At 41.0% G+C, this 19,098-nt stretch overlaps 1 pseudogene; it reads left to right on the top strand.

Moving 5' to 3' along the window:
* LOC110932494 overlaps window positions 1-19,098 on the top strand; it is a 53,352-nt pseudogene that overhangs the window by 11,708 nt on the left and 22,546 nt on the right.

The raw sequence follows: 19,098 nt of genomic DNA, 5'->3' as shown, positions 1-19,098 counted from the left end.
TAATGAAGACAGCAGTAACAGTTCAGTTCCTGAAGATGGTGAAGTCAACAGTGATCAAAGTGAGGCCAACTCCAACAACAGCAACACAAACCAAAGGAGCAAGTCATTGAACCAGGTTTATCAAGAAACAGTTCCGCTTAATAGTGATCAAGTGCAGCAGCTGTATGAATGTCAATTAGTGTTATCATCAATGGAGCCAAGATCATATGAAGAAGCCGCTAAAAATCAGCAGTGGAAAATGGCTATGGTGCAAGAGTTGAAGTCTTTGGAAGAACATAAGACCTGGTCTCTAGTTGAATTGCCTCATGATCAACAAGCCATCGGTCTCAAGTGGGTGTTTAGGGTAAAGATGGATGCAAGTGGTGAAATCAAGAAGTATAAGGCTAGGATTGTAGCAAAGGGGTATGCCCAGGAATATGGGATCAACTATGAGGAGACTTTTGCTCCTGTGGCAAGATTTGAAACAATTAGAATGATCCTTTCATTGGCGGCTCAACAAAAGTGGGCTATCTTTCAACTTGATGTCAAGTCTGCATTTTTGAATGGGCCATTGCAAGAGGAAGTTTATGTGACACAACCACCAGGGTTTGAAGTTAAAGGAGAAGAGCATAAGGTTTATCGGCTGCACAAGGCCCTCTATGGCCTGAAGCAATCGCCAAGGGCCTGGTATGAATGTATTAACTCGTATCTGAATGATAATTCATATGTGAGACTCACAAGTGAGCCTACTGTTTATACCAAGAAAACTGATGAAGGCAATATTATTATCATTTGCATTTATGTTGATGATATAATATACACCAGCTCCTCTCAACAGTTGATAGAAGAATTCAGAATGAAGATGATTCAGGAATTTGATATGACTGACTTAGGGAAGTTAGCTTACTTCCTTGGGTTAGAAATCAGTCAAACAGTGAATGGTGTCTTTGTGTCACAAAAGAAGTATGCTATAGATCTTCTCAAGAAATTTGGTATGTGGGGATGCAAGGGTGTTGTAACACCGATGAATAAAGGCGAAAAATTACAGGGAAGTGATTCAGGCAAGGTTAATGGGACTGAATTCAGAAGCTTAGTGGGAGGATTGCTGTATTTGACACACACAAGGCCTGAATTGGCATTTGCAGTTGGGTTTATTGCAAGATACATGCAATGTCCAACTTCAATACACTATGGAGCTGCAAGAAGAATTTTAAGATATGTGTCGGCAACACTTGAGTATGGGATATGGTATGAAGGAGGTGCAGCTGTCAAGGTAATTGGTTATTCAGATAGTGATTGGGCAAGGTCAGATGAGGACAGAAAAAGTATATCGGCTTATGTGTTTTCAATTGGTAGTAGTGTGGTATCATGGAGCTCAAAGAAGCAGCAAGTTGTGGCACTTTCATCAACCGAAGCTGAGTATATCTCAGCAACTGGAGCAGCATGTCAAGCAGTCTGGATGAGGCAGCTATTAAGTGAGTTGGGTTATAAACAAGAAGAGGCAACTGAGATCTATTGTGATAATGAATCAGCTATCTTCATGTCTAAGAATGCAGCGTTTCATAGCCGGAGTAAACACATTGATATCAAGTTTCACTACATCAAAAGTATGGTGGATTCAAAACAGATAAAGCTAAAGCCCTGCAAGACTGAGGATCAAATTGCTGACTTGCTGACAAAGCCTCTTGGACCGGACCAGTTCAGTTATTTTAGGGAAGCTCTCGGGGTCAGAAAGATTGAATTAAAGGAGGGTATTGGATGTAATTCAATCTCAAAGTGACCGTTGCCTAGTAGCTGTTGGAGGTTGTTATCGGATGAGAATAAACTGCACAAGTCAAGCTTCATTCCTGATAATATGGCTTGATGCACCTTTTACGTATTAGTTGTTATTTTTTCTTTGTTTACGTTTACTAGCCGTTGCATGTATTTTCCTTTATAAAGGATTGCTGAATGATCAATAAAATCATCCGAGTTTGTGCAATTACTGATTAGATTTCCTGATTTGCTCTATTATCCACGGAGCATGTGAAGGCGATGGAAAAAATGGAGGGGTTCTTATTTGCAAGGCCTCAGAGAGTGTACACGACACAAACGGCTCATACTCCCAACTTCTTAGGGCTGCACCAGAATTTAGGCTTCTGGAGCAGTTCGAACTACGGAAAGGGGGTCATAATCGGGATTATAGACACCGGAACGACTCCAGGCCATCCTTCTTTCAATGACAATGGAATCCCTCCACCACCAGCAAAATGGAAAGGGAAATGTGACATTGAAGGTTGTAACAATAAACTGATCGGACTGAGGGATCACATGATGCTCCATGGATACTTACTGTAGGAGCCAGTACCATTGATAGGAAAATAGTTGCATCAGTTTCTCTCGGAAACAAGGATGTGTTAGATGGAGAATCAGCATTCCAAGCTAAAGATTTCCCTAAAACTTATATACCTTTGGTGTACCCGGGGTTGAATGGTGATCAAAACACGTCGTTGTGCATGGAAGGATCATTGGACCATGTCGACGTGAAAGGGAAGGTAGTAGTGTGTGATAGAGGTATAAATGGGAGAATTGAAAAGGGGCAAATTGTAAAGGATGCTGGAGGTGTTGCGATGATTCTACTAAATCAAGTAGAAGATGGAGAATATACGTACCCGGATTTGCATGTTCTTCCTGCATCACATGTTGGTTACAAAGGAGGAGTCGCGATCAAGACATATATTAGTTCAACCAGTTCGCTGTAGGTCCCTCGTGGAGGATGAGGTTAAACCTTAACCTTGTTATATTAACACACTAGCAAGTGCGGAATCCAAGCTAGAGTGCAACCGAGTTGAGACAAGTATAAACACAAGACACACAAGGTTCACCGATTAACACCACTTGTATTAATGCGAATGAAAGGTTCCGGTTACAAGCACAATGTTTACAAATCAGTTTTGTAAACTCTCTCTATGTGTGTGTGTGTGTTCTTGACAGAATACACTCCTTATCTCTCGAGTCTATCTTTCTGTCTGTGTGTGTGTGTGTCTAAACTGAAATGAACACACTGCATGGGTTTATATATACCCAAACACAGGTTGTAAGGTCGAAGGATCAAGTTGTCTGATCGATAGATCATCTGTCGATCACAAAGCCATCGTAGGATCCATATACTTCGAAGGATGGCATATCCTTCGAAGTCCATCCATCGAATGATATCTTTCGAGCTCATCGAAGGATATTCACAATCCTTCGATGACTTATCCTTCGACACAAAACATTATACAACCATAATCTAACTGTTTGTCCAAGTCAAACCGGAGGATGGTTGACTTGGTCAAACTTACAAGACTAACAAAGACATCGTTTTACATCGAGACCGAATACAGACAAAGTACAGACACAAGTGCACCAACAAACTCCCCCTTGGCTGTAGCTTTGTCTCGATCTTGATCATCTTTGATCTTCGTGTCTTCAAGACTCTGATGTCCTTTTAAGTCTTCAATGTCGGAGGATCTTCAAAGTCTTCACGTCTTGAAAGCAAAAAGTGTATCAACAAACTCCCCGTATCATGTAGAAAGTGTGTTGACAAACTCCCCCTTAACATAAGCTCCCCCTTGAGTTATGCTCGTGAACGACTTGATCTTCAAAGCTTAAGATCCTTGTGGTGTTGATGATGGTCCGCGGCAACTCGGTCATCTTCATCTTTTGAGTGCCTTCACGTCGTGTCTTCATTCCAAAGCTTGTCATCGACCATGTTCTCCTAGCCTTTAGAATCTGCACATGGAAGGAATCTAAACGCGTAATGAGAACAACTGCTTGGAATAGTTAGTATAAACAAATGACACACGAATGACCATGTCACAATCAAACACCGTCCGACAGTTTGAAAGTTTAATAAATTTCTCAATTTTAGATTTAACTTTCAAATCTTGCAAATTTCGACCGTTTATGAAGATTTAGTCAATTCGGTTTTCGTTCAGGTTTCAGGTAACGAAGACTCAAGCTCCAACATCGTACGATCGAAAATAAAGTAGAAATAAAATCTTTTTGGCTTTTACAAAGTTTATATTAAAACACACCTAAAATCTTTTTGGAATTTTTGAATAAATTAAAAGACAACAATTTTAATATCCTTTGAGTGTTATCAAACGACATCACCGCTAATGTCGTGCTGATATGCACCAAACGACGAAACTGATTTGAAAACAAGCCCTATGTGATAGAATCACTTATTGATGAGGAACTTGATTTTCATATGCATGAGGGCACAGGAGCAAGTCCGTAAACAGGTCAGTACTTCCGTACAGCAGAGAGACGAACTTGACTCCCGGATAAATGTGATATTTTATCACTTATTTGATTGGACATGTGATTGTTTATCACTTATTGAGGTCGAATGCAGTATGTAATATGTACACGTATGTATAGTATCATGGAAGATCTAGACTTGCGTCCCCGTTATTTTTCGGTAAAAGATACAACCATGATACCCAGATGATAAGTAGCATAAAGACCGAATATCTCAGAACCTCGGCAATCTATCAAACGAAATTTCGGTACTAAGACCATATGCCAATGAATGGTTCCCACCTGGTCTTCAGTCGATTTAAGTTTATATCACCCTGCACACTTTAAAATGATTGTGAGCCTACCGATACATCTTATATAGAGCTGCTTATCGTTTTTCATTTAAGGTTTAAAGAGGTTTGGATAGACCACTGATGTACTATCATTTTCTCTTTTGCTCGCCAGGAAACTCATTTTTGTTTTTCTATTGTTTTTGTGTTTTTGAAATTTTTCGATGTTTTTGGATTTTCCGATTTTTGGATTTACTCCCCCTAAAATCAATAAACTAAGACAAATTTAAAACACAAAGGTATTTACAAAAATGATTTTCCGATGTTGGTTTACTCTTGCTTGACCTTAATGCCGTTTACCAATAATAAAAAGTCAAATCTTGATTTTTCAAATGCTTTGGTAAGAAGGTCGGCACGTTGGTCATCGGTGTGGACCTTAACAACATCGATTAGCCTTTTCTCAAAGCAATCACGTATGAAGTGATATTTGATTTCGATGTGTTTGGTCTTTGAGTGCTGCACAGGATTTCTAGTGATCTGTAAAGCAGCAGAATTATCAACGTAAATAGGTGTAGTTAGGAATTCAAAACCGTAGTCCCGCAATTGTTGTTGGATCCACAGAACTTGGGAGCAACAACTTGAGGCAGCAATGTATTCAGCTTCGCATGTTGAAGTAGCCACACAAGTCTGCTTCTTGCACTGCCATGTGACTAGGCGATTTCCTAAAAACTGACATCCAGCCGTTGTGGATTTGTCGTCGATTTTGCATCCGCCATGATCAGAATCACTGAATGCGATCAAGTCAAAGTTATTATCCCTAGGGTACCATAGACCGGTGTCAGGGTAACCCTTCAAATAACGAAAAATCCTTTTTACAGCTGCAAGATGTGAGGCCTTCGGGTTGACTTGATATCTGGCAAGCAGGCACGTTGGATACATTATGTCTGGCCTTGATGCTGTGAGGTACATAAGAGATCCGATCATTGCGCGGTAGTACGAGGGGCTAACAGCTTCACCCTTCAAGTCTGGAGTAATTCCGTGATTTTGTGGCAGTGGGGTACCAATGGGCGTTGCATCAGACATCTGGAACCGGCTCAAGATGTAACACCTCGAAAAATTTCGTCCAATAATGTCTTGACACGTGTCATAAGGTTCCGCTATGTGAAAACATACTTTAGAGGGACTAAAAGTGACAAACGGTGAAACTATGGAACGTAAGGGTCCAAAGTGTCAACAATGGATAAATAGGCTCTATGATAACCCCACATAATGTTTATAACCTTTAACGGATGGTTCATGGATCATACGACGCGGAAATTGCACAAAAGTGAAGTATTGTAAACTATAGGGGCCAAAAGTGTCAACATGTTTAATTTATACCTCTGAGTGAACTTTTGGCAGACCCGAAGCTTTGTATAGCTAAAATATACTCACTAGAATATGTGGTAAAAATTTCATGAAGTTTCGTCAACGTATGAGAAAGTTATGGCCAAAACCGTACTTAAGGGACTAAAAGCGTCAACGTCGAATTCAGGGCTTTTCGGTTGAGCGCAAAGTTATCCGAGGGCATTGCCATGTTGGTAAAAGTCCTAAGGTCCTTAAAAACCAAGTTTGGGGGTTTACGGGTCGAGAAAAATAGCCGAAACATCGCGTACAAGTTCAGGGGTCAAAGCTGTCAAGTATGAAAGTTGTTTGGCTGAAACAAGGGTCAGGCGACCCGCCTGGGAAAGCCCAAGCGGGCCGCGTGGGACTGCCAGCGAGCAGAAAATTCGTTTGGGTCGAATTGGGTCCGAATTTGAGTTGGTTACAGCTGTTTCTTGCCTCTTTTTGCACCAATTAGAAGCCATGCATGGCTAGGCAACAGTAACCCACGAAATTGTGACTTTAAATCAGATTTTTGATCATATTTCTTGGCACTTGAAGTTGTGAACAAGAACACCAAGACTTGCAAGAGCTCTCAAAGCTTCTCTGGAGATAATCTGAGCAACAAGGCCGATCCTAGTGTTCACTAAACATCTATAGGACTCTTGTAAGCCTTCAATTCGTTCTTTAATCCGTTTTTGTAGTGATTATTGTTAAAAGTCAAACTGGGTGTTCATAACCTTTGACTTTCTGATTAAACGGATTTCTTTCAGTCATTTCTCGAATTGAAACTTGTTATAGATTGGTATTTATGTGGGAAACAAACCCTCTAAAGGTTACTAACTGTTTCCCACTACATGCATGCTTAATGTCAAGTCAAACCTATTTCTAAAAAGTCAACAGAAGTGATTTTTGTGAAAAATGACATGATTAATGATATAGATGACATGCAACCTGATTGATCATTGAAAATAACTTGTAATATATATAAGAATGTGTTTTAATCAGCATCAACTCGACAATCTATAGTATAGCCACGAATCGGAACCGAAAGTCTTGTAAAACGATTATTTCGTAGACTATCGATTCGGATTCATACATGCATGTTCGAGATCTGTATTGGAAAGTATTTTTGACTATTTTTATTTTAGTTAAACTTTCTGGAATTTTCTTTGATTGAGTCTATGTTTAGCCTATTCGAATGCATGTTTCCGGTTTATGCATAAAGTTGACTATTTTGCCCTTTTTGATTTAAAACGGGATTTTTGGAAAAGTGAAAGGATAGAAATCTTTATTTTTGATATATGAACTTGCACCGAAAATTTCGGATCAGTTGGTGGTCCAGATTGTGAGTTATGGCCATTAGCGTAAAACTATATTATAAATTTACATAAACGGTCCTTTTTGCGTAGAACCCGTTTCTGGCCACGTTTTGATACAAAACTTTTTACCAACTGATGTAATATAATATTCTGGGAATTTTTATGATTTTTAATTAATTTTTGGCTGAACGGATCCTAGATCACCTAGTCATTTCGGCTTATGTCGGTTTTGACCGTTTTAGCCATAAAATGAGTTTTACACATCCTTTTGACCCGAAACCTTTTTCTACTGATTTTATATGATGAATAAATTATTTTAAGTATTCTGGAAATATAAAAATCTCAGATTTATTTTGAAAACCCGAAAACGCCCTTAAATCGCATATTTAGCGTTTTAAGCGCATAGTAAGCGTTATACTTGTTTTAAACATATAAGACCTATACCTACTGATGTGTTTAGCATATTTTCATATAATAACAGTAAGTATAATATTTTGAACTCAGGTTTCCAGTTTTGGCATTTTTAGCCCTTGTGAAATTACTAAATTGCCCCTACGGTGCATAGTTTGGTTTTAAATGATATATTTGGTATATGGGTCATACCCTACTGATATAATATGTTATATTAAGTATATTTACTGTATGAACCAGACCCGAAACTCAGATTTCTAATTTTCCCCTTTTATTATCTTTTAAATGACCAAAATGCCCTTCTAAGGCATAAATTGGGTTTAAAATTATTCCGGGCAATATAGAACATAACTTACTGATATAATATCATATTCTAAGAATATTACCTCAGGGAACTTGCATTTGAATCATTTGGCTACCTGTATCGCCCTTTTCGCGTTCGGTTCGGTTTACATAACTAGTTTGCGTAAATTGACCGAAACGGGTCAAACGATATCATTTTTATTTCAAAATCCAGAATGTATTTAGTATACCCATATTATACAAGTATTCAAACTTGTCGGGTCTAAATCACATTCTATCCGGTCTTTCGTTTAATCGTGCGTAAACCGCATCATTCCTAAAACTAACCGGTCAAAGCTTAAGCTTAAATAAAAGGCCGTTAGGAATCTAATAGGTTAATTATAAACCTTTGTTCCAGATTAGGAAGCCCGGTAAAAGCTACCACCACTTAGCATTTGTGACTTATACTTGCTCAGGTAAATACATTTTGACTTATTTTCCCTATACGGGCTTGGGGTACGGTATTTACAATACCGCTTGATCGGGCGCACAAGTCCTGCGCCCTATGGGTGTACAGTCTTGAATAGCTTGTGTGATTTCGTTTAAACAGTCTTGTCTTACTTAAAGGCTTTGGGGGGTTATTGACCATGTCCCGGATATCCTTGGCATTATCTTACGAGATGGCCACGACCAGAGCACGGGGTGTAGGCGTACACCCGACGTGTATAACTCTTTAATGTGGTGTGTCATTTAATCTCTAGCCCGGACAGTAGATCCCGGGCCACCAGAGATACGAGTGCATGTAAATCGTTCACAAGTTTATATTATATAATTATCCCAAGTTAATAAAAATATTTATGCCTTGTGCATTTAAATCAATTTTAAATCATTTTCAAAATGAGTCAGTCGATTTGTATTTACCAGTGTAAACTGACGTATTTTTCCCAAAAGGTTAAGTGCAGGTACTATACGGAAATAGGCTGGCTGTTTCCTAAGAGCGTCCACTATAGTCTCGCAAGCTTGGACGACAAATATCTGTTGAACTATTTTTATCTTATTTTAATTGATCCGCCTGTGGATCCATTTCAACTACTGTGATATTTATTATTGCACTTTATTTAAAGTTGAAATGTTTCTATTCTGCTTCCGCTGTGCATTATTATATTGTGTTGATTGTCTATGACGATGCCAACTACGTCACTGTACCCCACACCGGGCCCACCGGTGACACGTGGAATTCGGGGTGTGACAGGTTGGTATCAGAGCCAATGCTGAGTGAATTAAACACTATCCTAATGTGTTTAATCTCAGTTACACAATTGCACATTCCTCGATTTTCGAGTCTAGACAAAGAACTTAGGAAATGTTCAACATTTCGTTTAATTTCATTTTATTTATTAATGCATTGTCTTATATATATTGTTGTGCAACTTGTTTGATTTTTGACAGGATCACTATGCCGCCAAGAATGAGAGGTCGAGGAGGATTTGCTACTACCCACGACCATGAGGCAGGGCCCTCACATAGGCGAGCACCATCCGCCACACACAACACAGCCGCCAACGACCTTTGGAGGTCTTTCGCCGAGCCTGCTAGACACTCGGTATCCGCCAGCACTTCACCGTCTTTACCCCACTCGTTTGGGCCCCACTCGGAGAACGGGCCCCATGGTTCGCATGGATCGTACATACCATTGCACCAGTCACCGCAGCAGTATCCAGCGCCAGCCTACCAGGGTTTATATAACCCTAATGCTTATGTGGAGGAGCCAGTGGGCCACAACCCACTCGGGCCGGAGGACCATTTTCCGGGAGAGCACGAGATGGACGTAGACGAGGATACGGACCCGTCGCTACCACCATCAGGTACACCTAACCATCCGATTGAGATATCGGATGGGTCGCCATTTAGGGGATCACCCTACAATGGTGGGGACAGCTTTCAGGAGAGATTTAAGCAGCATGATTGGTACTTCACCCCTAGCCACAACTCTCCGATGCTTCAATCACTCCATGGTACTCCGATGCTCCAATCGCTCCATGGTTCGCCGGTGCACTCGCAGCACCACTCGCAGCAGCAGCAGCTCCAGCAGCAGCCGCCTCTACCGCAGGACCTATCTGAGGCCCTGTGGCGTGACGTGATCACTCCGTCACCACCGCCGCCGCCAGTTTTACCTCCTCCACCTCAGAGGCCGAGGAGGAATGCGCGCATGTCTACGCGCGGAGGGATTCGCATAGGCACCCCTCCACGTGTTAGTAGCAGCCGCTACACGTCTCTACCCGGGGAGTCCGAGACAGGGGAGTCTCAGCATCCCGTATCGGAGGTTACTTCTGTTCCGATCCCGCCTCTGCCGCCGCAGAATTTTGGAGAGCCGATTCCGGCTTATGCTAGTGCCGCTCAGTTCAACCCGTTCGAGCATGTATTCCCTCAGGGTTATGATTACACGGGAGACCCTTATTGGCAAGCTGTGAACTACAGCTCGCTCCCTCCTAGCGGTCCATTGGGAGACACTTGGACTGCTGGGCAGTCTACTTTTGGTTACCCTCCGGGTTACCAGCAGCCACCGCAGCCGCAGCCTTACCAGCCGCCGCAGCCGCAGCACTACCAGCCACCACCACCGGCGCCTATGATGTCGCCGCCGCAGGTTCAGGAGATCCTGCATGGGATTGATAGCATGCGACGGGAGATGCAAAATGATCGCCGTCACAACCGTGGCATGTTCCAGAAGGTATTCGATTTGCTCAAGGGTAAGAGCAAGAAGGATCGTTGAATCCTTCGATTATCATTTCATGTACTCATGTCCCTGCGTGGACATTTATTCCAGTACTCTACCCCTGCGTGGGTATATCTATCTTATTCTACCCCTGCGTGGGTATGCTATTCTGTTGACCCCTGCGTGGGTTTGCTTTATTTTGTTTTGTTATTGTTGTTACTTGTTTAGCCCCTGCGCGGGCCTGTTATTTATGTTATCCATGTTATTTCAAAGTCCCGTTTAGGGCAAATATGTACTGGTATTTTATTGGAAATTTAAATGGTTAATTTGAATTTATCATTTTATTTATATGCATGAATAATATTAAAATAATGGAAAATATCAATTTTTATTTGATTTGCCATTTTATAAGAATCTTAGTAAGGTATAACCTAGCTTGAATGCCTTATTAACAGGCCTGGCCTTGATGGTAAAACCTGGTTGAAAGGATTCAACTCCCTGTTAACATCTGAGAACATGTTAACATTCTGGCTAAGCGTGATCTGTAGAATCACACAAGCCACCCTTTTTAATAAATTATCTACAGATTATATCTGTATACAAGTCTATTAATGACTTGATACCTACGGGTTATGACTATGTCATATAGTGGCAGTTGTGGTCTATGACTCCCTGCCTAGTAAAGAATTATCTACAGACTCTTATCTGTATACAAGTCTATTAATGACTTGATACCTACGGGTTATGACTATGTCATATAGTGGCAGTTGTGGTCTATGACTCCCTGCCTAGTAAAGAAAATATCTACAGATTTTATCTGTACACAAGTCTATTAATGGCTTGATACCTACGGGTTATAACTATGTTATATAATGACAGTTGTGGTTTATGACTCTCTGTCTAGTAAAGGATTATTTGTTTAATTATACAATTTATAATCCTATAAAAAAAATCTAAATTATAATTTAGTAATTGTCCGTTGTGACTAGGCCTATGGTGCCAATATATATAATTTCATTCCTTGATTGCTAATAAGAGCTTGAATGAAATTTATTAAAATTAACTGCTAAGGTTCTTGATACCATGGTTAATAAATCGTCTAGAACGATAATACTGTTAGGTTCTAAATAAGACCTTGTCCTTTATTGTAGCTTAAAGCTACGATGGCCAAATCGGAAGAAACCAACAGTCATTCTGGGGAACGCTCAGATAATGCAAAGATTCACGTTACCGGTGCAGAATTGCAAGCACTGATAGATAATGCTGTCGCCAAGGCTATGGATAGGCAGTTCAAAGAATCTAGCGGTACTCAGAGTAGAACCCGCTCAGTGACGCATGTCAAGGCTAAGACTCATTCTGGGGCTCATAGTAAGCCGCCATCTAAAAAGAGTGAGCCAAAGAAAGTTGAGGATGATAATCACTCCTCCAACCACAGCAGCATCCCAAAGCAGGAGATTGAGCTGAAACGTGACACGTACGGCAGGTCCTGTACGTACAAGTATTTTGTGTCTTGCAAGCCCAGGGATTTCACTGGGGAAAAAGGAGCCGTCGACTGCATGACGTGGATTGACGAGATGGACACTGTAGTTGATATCAGCGGGTGTGCTGATAGGGACGTCGTGAAGTACGTGTCCCAGTCATTCAAAGGAGATGCGTTAGCATGGTGGAAGTCACTCCTACAAGCTGCCGGTAAGGCCACACTGTACGGTTTGTCATGGGAACAGTTTGTGGCCCTGATTAAAGAGAACTTCTGTCCGCAGCACGAGGTCGAGCGAATTGAATCGGATTTTGTATCCTTAGTCATGAAGAACCTCGATTGTCAAGCGTATCTTACAACGTTCAACACGCTGTCTCGTCTAGTGCCTTACTTGGTGACCCCGGAGCCGCGTAGGATTGCTCGATTCATTGGGGGTCTGGCACCGGAGATTAAAGCCAGCGTCAAAGCTTCAAGACCTACTACATTCAGATCCGTAGCGGATCTATCCCTCTCCCTCACTCAAGATGTGGTAAGATTGAGAGCCATGAAGAGCTCTGAGGAGAACAAACGGAAACGTGAGGATGACACCTCACGAAGATCTGAAAAGCGACATAGAGGGAACAACGACCACAGGAAAGGGTCGGGGTCTAGGAAAAATGATCACCAGTCGGGTGAGAAACCCAGATGCAAGATCTGCAGGAGGCACCACTTTGGGAGGTGTCGGTTGGAAACGAAATCCCAGTCTTTCGAGAAACGCTGTGGGATCTGCAAGTCCACAGACCATAAAGCTGTGGATTGCAAGAAGATGAAGGATGCAACCTGTTTTGGTTGCAACGAAAAAGGTCATATTCGGCCCAACTGCCCGAAGTTTGCAAAGAAGGCCGAGGAAGGGAAGAAGACTAATGCGAGAGTCTTCAAAATGGACGCAAAGGAAGCAGTCCTTGATAATAACGTCATTACCGGTACGTTTCTTGTAAATGATATTTTTGCTAGAGTCTTGTTTGATTCGGGAGCCGATAAGTCGTTTGTAGATGATAAGTTTTGTAAACTGTTGAACCTTCCTGTTAAAACCTTAAGCGTGAAATATGAGGTGGAATTAGCCGATGGAACCATAGAAACCGCCTCAACTGTTCTAGATGGATGTGTTATATCCATTAGGAATCATTCTTTCCCGTTATCCTTGCTTCCCTTTAAGCTAGCTGGATTCGACATAGTGATAGGCATGGATTGGTTGTCGAGTAACCAAGCCCAGATTCTGTGCAATAGAAAGCAAGTAATAGTTAAGACTCCGTCTGGTGAGTCACTTACTATTCAAGGAGATACCCAGCATGGATTGCCCGAGCAAGTGTCCGTGCTCAAGGCATCCAGATGCATGCAAAAGGGATGTGTCATTTATATGGCACAAGTTACCATAGATGAGCCGAAGCCGAAGATTGAAGATATTCCTGTTATCTCGGAATACCCTGAAGTGTTTCCTGAAGAACTACCCGGTTTGCCACCGGATAGGCAAGTAGAGTTTCGGATAGATATCATTCCAGGCACTGCACCTGTAGCAAGAGCACCATACAGATTGGCACCAACGGAGATGAAGGAGTTGAGGACGCAGTTGGATGATCTATTAGCTAAAGGTTTTATTAGACCTAGCTCATCTCCTTGGGGAGCGCCAATCTTGTTCGTTAAAAAGAAGGATGGTTCGATGCGTCTGTGCATCGATTATCGTGAGCTTAACAAGGTCACTATCAAGAATCGGTATCCGTTACCCAGGATCGACGATCTGTTCGATCAGTTGCAAGGAGCAAGTTATTTCTCCAAGATTGACCTGAGGTCAGGTTATCATCAGTTGAAGGTCAAGGAGGAAGATGTACACAAGACCGCGTTTAGGACTCGTTATGGACATTACGAGTTCCTAGTGATGCCGTTTGGGCTCACTAACGCACCAGCCACGTTCATGGATCTCATGAATCGCGTCTGCAAACCCTATTTAGATAAGTTCGTTATCGTCTTTATTGACGACATCCTTATCTACTCGAAGAGCCAAGCTGACCATGAGAAACACCTTCGTTGTATTCTCAAACTTCTGTATCAAGAGAAGCTTTATGCCAAATTCTCGAAGTGTAAATTTTGGCTTCGAGAAGTCCAATTCCTTGGACATGTTGTAAGCGAGCGTGGTATCCAAGTAGATCCCGCCAAAGTAGAAGCAGTCATGAACTGGCAGGAGCCGAAGACTCCTACGGAAATTCGCAGTTTCCTCGGGTTGGCAGGATATTATAGAAGATTCATCGAGAACTTCTCAAGGATTGCTGCGCCCCTAACCTCATTGACCCGTAAGAAGATTAAGTTTGATTGGGGCCCTAAGCAGCAGGAATCCTTTGACATTCTGAAGCAGAAGCTGAGCAATGCGCCAGTATTGACGTTGCCCGATGGTATAGATGAGTTTGTGGTGTATTGTGATGCATCACATACTGGCATGGGCTGTGTACTCATGCAGAAAGGCAAAGTCATTGCCTACGCTTCTCGACAACTCAAGGTGCATGAGAAGAACTACACCACCCACGATTTGGAATTGGGTGCGGTTGTATTTGCATTGAAGCTATGGAGACACTACTTGTATGGAACCAAGTGTATAATTTATTCGGATCACAAGAGTCTTCAGCATCTGTTCAATCAGAAGGAATTGAACATGCGTCAAAGGCGATGGATGGAAACTCTCAATGACTATGATTGCGAGATAAGATACCATCCAGGCAAGGCAAATGTGGTTGCCGACGCCTTAAGCAGAAAAGAAAGGGTTAAACCAATCAGAATCAATGCCAAGCGCATTGAAATAAGAAATAATTTGAATGAAAGGGTGTTAGCTGCACAGAAGGAAGCTGTGCTGGAAGCTAACTATCCTGCAGAAAAGTTGGGAGTAACTGAGGAGCAGTTATCCCACGACAAGGATGGAATGCTACGACTAAACGGACGAATATGGGTTCCAGTTTATGGAGGACTTCGAGATGTTATCCTCCAGGAAGCCCACAGCTCTAAATATTCCGTTCATCCTGGAGCTGATAAGATGTACCAGGATTTGAAATCAAACTACTGGTGGATTGGTTTGAAAAAGTCCGTGGCCGAGTATGTGGCCAAATGTTTGACTTGTGCGCAGGTCAAGGCTGAGCATCAGAAGCCGTCAGGTCTGCTTCAGCAACCTGAAATTCCCAAGTGGAAATGGGAAATGGTGACAATGGATTTTATCACCAAGTTGCCGAAAACGAAAAAGGGAAATGATACCATATGGGTCATAGTAGACAGACTGACTAAGTCAGCTCATTTTCTACCCATCAAAGAGACGTATAGCTCAGATATGTTAGCTCAATTATACGTCGATAAGATAGTAGCACTACATGGTATACCTATATCTATTATCTCCGATAGAGATACTAGATATACGTCGCATTTTTGGAAAAGTTTCCAACAATCGTTGGGCACTCGTTTGAATTTTAGTACAGCTTATCATCCTCAGACTGATGGTCAGAGTGAGCGTACTATTCAAACCTTGGAAGACATGCTTCGTGCATGTGCGATCGACTTAGGTGGTAGTTGGGATAAGAACTTACCACTGATTGAATTCTCCTACAACAATAGCTACCATTCCAGCATAAAGGCTGCGCCTTTTGAGGCCCTATACGGTAGGAAGTGTAGATCGCCCATTTGTTGGGCAGAAGTTGGAGATGTCCAGTTGTCTGGACCAGATATCGTCTTTGAGACGACATACAAGATCGTTCAGATCCGTGATCGTTTGAAGGCTGCCAGGGATAGGCAGAAAAGTTATGCGGATCCTAAGCGCAAAGACTTTCACTTCGATGTAGGTGAAAAAGTGTTGCTTAAGGTATCACCTTGGAAAGGTGTAATGCGATTTGGAAAGAAAGGCAAGCTAAGCCCGAGATATATAGGACCCTTCGAGATTATCGAACGTGTCGGGTCAGTCGCTTACAAGTTAAACTTGCCTGAAGAGCTTAGTGCTATTCATAATGTGTTCCATATCTGTAATTTGAAGAAGTGTTTCGCTGACGATTCACTGGTTATACCGCATACAGATATACACATAGACGAAAGTCTAAAATTTGTGGAAAAACCTTTGTCGATTGAGGATCGACAGGTAAAGAAGCTTCGAAGGAAGCACGTGCCTATTGTTAAGGTCAAGTGGGATGCCCGTAGAGGACCCGAATACACGTGGGAAGTGGAATCCACGATGAAACAAAAATATCCCCATTTGTTTGAATAAATCTCGGGGTCGAGATTTCTTTTAAGGGGGTGAGGATGTAACACCTCGAAAAATTTCGTCCAATAATGTCTTGACACGTGTCATAAGGTTCCGCTATGTGAAAACATACTTTAGAGGGACTAAAAGTGACAAACGGTGAAACTATGGAACGTAAGGGTCCAAAGTGTCAACAATGGATAAATAGGCTCTATGATAACCCCACATAATGTTTATAACCTTTAACGGATGGTTCATGGATCATACGACGCGGAAATTGCACAAAAGTGAAGTATTGTAAACTATAGGGGCCAAAAGTGTCAACATGTTTAATTTATACCTCTGAGTGAACTTTTGGCAGACCCGAAGCTTTGTATAGCTAAAATATACTCACTAGAATATGTGGTAAAAATTTCATGAAGTTTCGTCAACGTATGAGAAAGTTATGGCCAAAACCGTACTTAAGGGACTAAAAGCGTCAACGTCGAATTCAGGGCTTTTCGGTTGAGCGCAAAGTTATCCGAGGGCATTGCCATGTTGGTAAAAGTCCTAAGGTCCTTAAAAACCAAGTTTGGGGGTTTACGGGTCGAGAAAAATAGCCGAAACATCGCGTACAAGTTCAGGGGTCAAAGCTGTCAAGTATGAAAGTTGTTTGGCTGAAACAAGGGTCAGGCGACCCGCCTGGGAAAGCCCAAGCGGGCCGCGTGGGACTGCCAGCGAGCAGAAAATTCGTTTGGGTCGAATTGGGTCCGAATTTGAGTTGGTTACAGCTGTTTCTTGCCTCTTTTTGCACCAATTAGAAGCCATGCATGGCTAGGCAACAGTAACCCACGAAATTGTGACTTTAAATCAGATTTTTGATCATATTTCTTGGCACTTGAAGTTGTGAACAAGAACACCAAGACTTGCAAGAGCTCTCAAAGCTTCTCTGGAGATAATCTGAGCAACAAGGCCGATCCTAGTGTTCACTAAACATCTATAGGACTCTTGTAAGCCTTCAATTCGTTCTTTAATCCGTTTTTGTAGTGATTATTGTTAAAAGTCAAACTGGGTGTTCATAACCTTTGACTTTCTGATTAAACGGATTTCTTTCAGTCATTTCTCGAATTGAAACTTGTTATAGATTGGTATTTATGTGGGAAACAAACCCTCTAAAGGTTACTAACTGTTTCCCACTACATGCATGCTTAATGTCAAGTCAAACCTATTTCTAAAAAGTCAACAGAAGTGATTTTTGTGAAAAATGACATGATTAATGATATAGATGACATGCAACCTGATTGATCATTGAAAATAACTTGTAATATATATAAGAATGTGTTTTAATCAGCATCAACTCGACAATCTATAGTATAGCCACGAATCGGAACCGAAAGTCTTGTAAAACGATTATTTCGTAGACTATCGATTCGGATTCATACATGCATGTTCGAGATCTGTATTGGAAAGTATTTTTGACTATTTTTATTTTAGTTAAACTTTCTGGAATTTTCTTTGATTGAGTCTATGTTTAGCCTATTCGAATGCATGTTTCCGGTTTATGCATAAAGTTGACTATTTTGCCCTTTTTGATTTAAAACGGGATTTTTGGAAAAGTGAAAGGATAGAAATCTTTATTTTTGATATATGAACTTGCACCGAAAATTTCGGATCAGTTGGTGGTCCAGATTGTGAGTTATGGCCATTAGCGTAAAACTATATTATAAATTTACATAAACGGTCCTTTTTGCGTAGAACCCGTTTCTGGCCACGTTTTGATACAAAACTTTTTACCAACTGATGTAATATAATATTCTGGGAATTTTGATGATTTTTAATTAATTTTTGGCTGAACGGATCCTAGATCACCTAGTCATTTCGGCTTATGTCGGTTTTGACCGTTTTAGCCATAAAATGAGTTTTACACATCCTTTTGACCCGAAACCTTTTTCTACTGATTTTATATGATGAATAAATTATTTTAAGTATTCTGGAAATATAAAAATCTCAGATTTATTTTGAAAACCCGAAAACGCCCTTAAATCGCATATTTAGCGTTTTAAGCGCATAGTAAGCGTTATACTTGTTTTAAACATATAAGACCTATACCTACTGATGTGTTTAGCATATTTTCATATAATAACAGTAAGTATAATATTTTGAACTCAGGTTTCCAGTTTTGGCATTTTTAGCCCTTGTGAAATTACTAAATTGCCCCTACGGTGCATAGTTTGGTTTTAAATGATATATTTGGTATATGGGTCATACCCTACTGATATAATATGTTATATTAAGTATATTTACTGTATGAACCAGACCCGAAACTCAGATTTCTAATTTTCCCCTTTTATTATCTTTTAAATGACCAAAATGCCCTTCTAAGGCATAAATTGGGTTTAAAATTATTCCGGGCAATATAGAACATAACTTACTGATATAATATCATATTCTAAGAATATTACCTCAGGGAACTTGCATTTGAATCATTTGGCTACCTGTATCGCCCTTTTCGCGTTCGGTTCGGTTTACATAACTAGTTTGCGTAAATTGACCGAAACGGGTCAAACGATATCATTTTTATTTCAAAATCCAGAATGTATTTAGTATACCCATATTATACAAGTATTCAAACTTGTCGGGTCTAAATCACATTCTATCCGGTCTTTCGTTTAATCGTGCGTAAACCGCATCATTCCTAAAACTAACCGGTCAAAGCTTAAGCTTAAATAAAAGGCCGTTAGGAATCTAATAGGTTAATTATAAACCTTTGTTCCAGA

This window comes from Helianthus annuus, chromosome 3, assembly GCF_002127325.2.
Source record: "Helianthus annuus cultivar XRQ/B chromosome 3, HanXRQr2.0-SUNRISE, whole genome shotgun sequence".
Lineage (NCBI taxonomy): Eukaryota > Viridiplantae > Streptophyta > Magnoliopsida > Asterales > Asteraceae > Helianthus > Helianthus annuus.
Note: the sequence above shows the minus strand (reverse complement) of the source record. Positions and strands in the feature narration are given on the sequence as shown.